Raw genomic sequence first — 6,106 nt, 5'->3', positions numbered from 1 at the left:
ATCTTTGGTATCTTTTGCCAATCAAATCAAATCAAACTTTATTTGTCACATGCGCCGAATACAAGTGTAGACCTTACCGTGAAATGCTTACTTACAAGCCCTTAACCAACAGTGCAGTTCAAGAAGAGTTAAGAAAATATTTACCAAATAAGCAAAAGTAAAAAATTATAAAAAGTAACACAATCACATAACAATTATGAGGCTATATACAAGGGGTACCAGTACCTCACTGCATAGATAATAAACAGCGAGTAGCAGCAGTGTACAAACAAATGGAGGGGGGATATGTATTAGTCCGGTGGCCATTTGATTAATTGTTCAGCAGTCTTATGGCTTGGGGGTAGAAGCTGTTAAGGAGCCTTTTGGTCCTAGACTTAGCGCTCTGGTACCGCTTGGCGTGCGTTAGCAGAGAAAACAGTCTATGACTTGGGTGACTGGAGTCTCTGACAATTTTATGTGCTTTCCTCTGACACTGCCTATTATATAGGTCCTGGATTGCAGGAAGCTTGGCCCCAGTGATGTACTGGGCCGTACGCACTACCCTCTGTAGCGCCTTACGGTCAGATGCCGAGCAGTTGCCATACCAGGGGTGATGCAACCGGTCAGGATGTTCTCGATGGTGCAGCTGTAGAACTTTTTGAGGATCTGGGGACTCATGCCAAATCTTTTCAGTCTCCCGAGGGGAAAAGGTTTTGTCATGCCCTCTTCATGACTCTCTTGGTGTGTTTGAACCATGTTAGTTTGTTGGTGATGTGGACACCAAGGAACTTGATACTCTCGACCCGCTCCACTATAGCCCCGTTGATGTTAATAGAGGCCTGTTTCGGCCCGCCTTTTCCTGTAGTCCACGATCAGCTCCTTTGTCTTGCTTACATTTAGGGAGAGGTTGTTGTCCTGGCACCACACTGATAGTTCTCTGACCTCCTCCCTATAGGCTGTCTCATCGTTGTCGGTGATCAGGCTCACCACTGTTGTGTCGTCAGCAAACTTAATGATGGTGTTGGAGTCGTGTTTGGCCACGCAGTCGTGGGTGAACCGGGAGTATAGGAGGGGTCTAAGTACACACCCCTGAGGGGCCCCAGTATTGAGGATCAGCGTGGCAGACGTGTTGTTGCCTACCCTTAACACCTGGGGGGGCCCGTCAGGAAGTCCAGGATCCAGTTGCAGAGGGAGGTGTTTAGTCCCAGGGTCCTTAGCTTAGTGATGAGCTTCGTGGGCAATATGGTGTTGAACGTTGACCTGTAGTCAATGAACAGCATTCTCACATAGGTGTTCATTTCATTCAGGTGGGAAAGGGCAGTGTGGAGTGCGATTGAGATTGTGTTATCTGTGGATCTGTTGGGGCGGTATACGAATTGGAGTGGATCTAGGGTATCCGGGAGGATGCTCTTGATGTGATGCATGACCAGCCTTTCAAAGCACTTCATGGCTACCGACGTGAGTGCTACGGGGCGGTAATCATTTAGGCAGGTTACCTTTGCCTCCTTAGGCACAGGGACGATGGTGGTCTGCTTGAAACATGTAGGTATTACAGACTGTCAGGGAGAGGTTGAAAATGTCAGTGAAGACACTTGCCAGTTGGTCTGCGCATGCTTTGAGTACACGTCCTGGTAATCCATCTGGCCCTGCGGCTTTGTGAATGTTGACCTGTTTAAAGGTCTTGCTCACATTGGCTACCGAGAGCATTATCACACAGTCATCCAGAACAGCTGGTGCTGTCGTGCATGCTTCAGTGTTGCTTGCCTCGAAGCGAGCATAAAAGGCATTTAGCTCATCTGGTAGGCTTGCGTCACTGGGAAGCTCATGTCTGGGTTTCTCTTTGTAGTCCGTAATAGTTTTCAAGCCCTGCCACATCCGACGAGCGTCCGAGCTGGTGTAGTAGGATTCAATCTTAATCCTGTATTGATGCTTTGCTTGTTTGATGGTTCATCTGAGGGCATAGCGGGATTTCTTATTGGCGCCCAGATTAGTGTTCCGCTCCTTGAAACTGGCAGCTCTAGCCTTTAGCTTGATGCGGATGTTGCCTGTAATGCATGGCTTCTGGTTGGGATATGTACGTACGGTCACTGTGGGGACGACGTCGTCGATGCACTTATTGATGAAACCGATGACTGAGGTGTTATACTCCTCAATGACATTAGATGAATCCCGGAACACAATCCAGTCTGTGCTAGCAAAACAGTCCTGTAGCGTAGCATCCGCGTCATCTGACCTATTCCGTATTGAGCGAGTCACTGGTACTTCCTGTTTTAGTTTTTGCTTGTAAGCAGGAATCAGGAGGATAGAATTTTGATTAGATGTTTGATTACATTTGCATTGATGTCAGAGTGATTAGAGTAATGAGTACAAGGCAGTTAGCAAGTTTGGTGGGCTACTAATGACCATCAGCAGCATCATAGCTTGGAGAAGCCTAATTACCATGACTAAATGGTAACGTGGAATTTGACTGCATTCTTGACTCATGACGACCAGTGTGGCGGTAATACGGTCACCAGTAACAGCCCTACTTGTAAGTAATAATTTCACAGGTGAGGTCTACACCTATTAGTAACAACTTTCCATTGTTGTAAGTGATGTCAAAAGAGCATAATTGCAACACAACCATTGTGTCAATTGGTCTCTTGATAATTCCTTGTTGATAAGGTTGACATCTGATATTTATAATGCTCCTGCAACAATGTTATCTTACATTTGGTGTTGTGCTTCATAAAAGGAAGGGTACAAGGGTGGGGGGGGGGGTAGCTTAGGCTTCACTAGAGGAATTTTGGTGGGAAGAAAATACACTAATCTAAAGAAAATACATGTTCAATACACTGCAATCAAGTGGGCCTTCCGGTTTCAGTTCTTTTGTGTTTGTCTATTTCTCATTAGGTTTCGGGTAACTGTTATTGAAGATAAATATTGATGATTTTTCAAATAGGCCTAGTAGTAGTGTGAATTATCAACATACTGTGGATAATCACTTTTTTGACATGAACAAGATACTGTGATGAATCAGTAGTTCTTAACAGGCACATATACATCTTTGTCCATTTCATGAACTGACTAATCAACATTTCATGCGTGTGTATATTATTTTCTTATACTTTTGAAATGTTGAAGATACATTTTTACAATCATACCTCTAGTTTTTGTTGTATTTTGGCAGGAGGGTTCCATTGTGGTCATTGCTTGTGTGTTAGGTTCAGAGCCCTCGTCTAAATAGCATACAGGATACTTTGGTCAAAAATGCAGTCAGGGTTAAGGGTTACAGAGACCAGATCAGATTCAGTGGGTTTATTGATCTGTTACCAGATCAGTTTGTGTCATACCCTCATCACAGCTGCTGTCTCTGTATTCCCTCTGCCTTTTCACTGGCCTTTTGTCAGGTAACGTTTCATCCACGCTTTCAACTGCTGACTTCACTTCCGGAACTTTAGACCACTCCACAGCTTTTGGAAAGTCATCTAAAAAGATAGAAAAACATTAATTAAGGGAAGGACAACTAGTACCTATCTGAAAAGTGGAAAACTTTCATAAGCCTTTCATAAGCCTGACTAGGACTGTTTGTGGAGCGCTGTTAATGAATTCAATGGAGACCAAAATGACAATAAATGGGTCCAACAGTACCTACCTCCAACAGTGGAACATCTTCTATTCGTCAAGATCTCAGCTAGGCCAGCCACCGTGTTTGTGTGTTTGTGTCAGTCTCCACAGCAGGCATCTCAAGAATGTGGTGAGTTCTGAGAGTCACTGGGCAGTTGCACGTCTTCCTGTGTGTCTAAGAGTGTTATCTCCTCTCCAGAGAGTTCCAACTTTACATCTTCAGCAGTCAGCTCTGTCAGGCCCACTTTTGTGCCACTAGTGGCATTGGAACACCTTCCACCCGTCAAGATCTCAGCTAGGTCAGCCACTGTGTTTGTGTCAGTGTGTGTTAGTCTCCACAGCAGGCATCTTCAGACCTGATATAGTACTGACATAAAAGTGGTCTTCTGTCCTCACTCCACTCGTATGGCCCTCTGTCAGATCTCCGTGGTCGGTATCCATTTTACAATTGTGTTTCTCCTGTGGTATTTGTACACACCGATCAGGGATGAGCTGCATGTGTCCAATAGCAGAGGTTTGGTTGGTGGTACAGTTTGCACGGCACCTTTCCCTCTTTCTCAACTCCCTCCACAAGCTCACAGCTCTCTCCATCTTCCAACAGGTAGGCCTGGTCCTTGCTCTTTTTTGTGGTTCATTTTTGTTGGCTGTTCAATTGGCCTGGTCAGACTCTCCTCCAGTCTGTTGGCTATTTGAGCCATGGGACTCTTTCCTGATCGCACAATCTTCTTGATTGTCTGCAGGTGGTTTTCAAACATGAAAGCGCCGCAATTTTCCAGGCCACCAAACCTGACAGCATCTGCTGTGCAGCATGATGTGCGTTTTGTAGACAAGAAAGGTGGCCCCGTGAAGTTCACGTCCTTTTTCAACAAAGTACTGCAGCAGGTTGTGAGCATAGTGGTGATGCTGCTGTACCAGTGTTGGTACTAGTGTTGCAACCCAACTGCAACACTAAAGGTCAAGAAAGGCTGGTAGGAAGGTCCTTCTCTGAGGACAGCCTTCAGCACCGGTTTTCCTGTGTACAAGAGAAACTGACAGAACTCTTGCCTTCCATTTCTCAAGCTCATAGAGGCCTCGGGGGGTGCGGGCAAAGATGGAGGGGATCGACGACCTCAACTGTAGGAACCTGCTGCTCACCTCCCGCACATGACCAGCAGAGATTCTAATCCCTTTCTCCCCTCTACACCAGGTCACCTGGAGTTTTTTTGGTGACCCCTAGGCAGGATTGGTGTATGTAATCGATGAGGAAACACAGCACCTTGTCAACCGGGAGGTCAGACAGTGGTGTGTTGCCGTGATAGTTCTCTGGCTGCGTTTGAGTGTGGAATTATGCATTTGTGTGCAAGGTTAGGTTAGTTGTTTCCTGGTATGTCACTCGGTTGAACCAGTCCCCCCGTGTAACATTTGGTGTTTGGTGGAGCAACTGTCTACTTCTGATATATTGGAACAATTACTTATGATTGATGTAAAAAAAAATCTGCTGGGGCTGACATGCTTGATCCCTTCTTATTACAGCTTTCTGCTCCATTGATTGCGGAAGCATTAACACATGATTTTTACAATTATATTGAGTACTATCCCTAGAGTTTGGAGGTGGCCCATGTGCTTCCTCTACATAAAGCTGGCAACCCGAGTTATCTAAATAATTATTGTCCCATTTCCAAACTCTCTTGCATAGCAAAAATCATGGAATCATTGATTAATTCTCAGCTTAGATCCCTTTTAACTGCTACGTCTTTTCTGAATGTAAAACAGTCAGAGTTCAGACCAGGTCATAGTAACATCTCTGCTACTTCTATGGTTTTAAATGATGTCATGAATTGTTTATATATGAAGAAACACTGTGCTGCCCTCTTCATTGCCCTGTCCAATGCATTCAACACTGTGGATCACACCTTACTTATTCAGAAACTCTCTACTATTGGCTTAGATCGGGCTGCTTGTAGCTGGTTTGAGAATTATTTAAAATATAGACCACAGTGTGTACTTTTTTTCTTATTTCTTTTTTTTTCTTAGGGGTGGATCAGCTTAATATTGCGGAAAGAATGTTGCTTCCAATGTAATTGTCTGCATCATTTCCAATCCCCCATATTTTTGGGGGTAAATATATATATCCATACACGCATGCATACATATACACATATATACATACACATACCTATATAGACATACATACTTTTTAAAAGAATATACCTTTATTATTATTCCCCGCAACACTACCACCGATCCCCCAATTGGAGTAAACTGATAAACATTTCTGCTTTTACCTTCAATTTATACATCTTATACCCATTTTACAGACACAGTCTACTTTATAATAGTTCTCTCTTGTTTGTTCTTAGTCCTTCCTCTATTTCTGTTGTCCATCCAGTTTTATTTCCACTTGTAACTGTGCTATTTCACAAAAGCTCCGCACCTATACACATTTCACAGATCCTGTATGCCCTACATTGTTTATCTTGTTATTAGTCCCACCCTTCAGTTCCACTCAACCCTTCCAATCTATCTTCCAACATCATCCATT

Source organism: Salvelinus fontinalis, chromosome 3 (genome assembly GCF_029448725.1).
Source record: "Salvelinus fontinalis isolate EN_2023a chromosome 3, ASM2944872v1, whole genome shotgun sequence".
Taxonomy (NCBI): Eukaryota; Metazoa; Chordata; class Actinopteri; order Salmoniformes; family Salmonidae; genus Salvelinus; species Salvelinus fontinalis.
Note: the sequence above shows the minus strand (reverse complement) of the source record.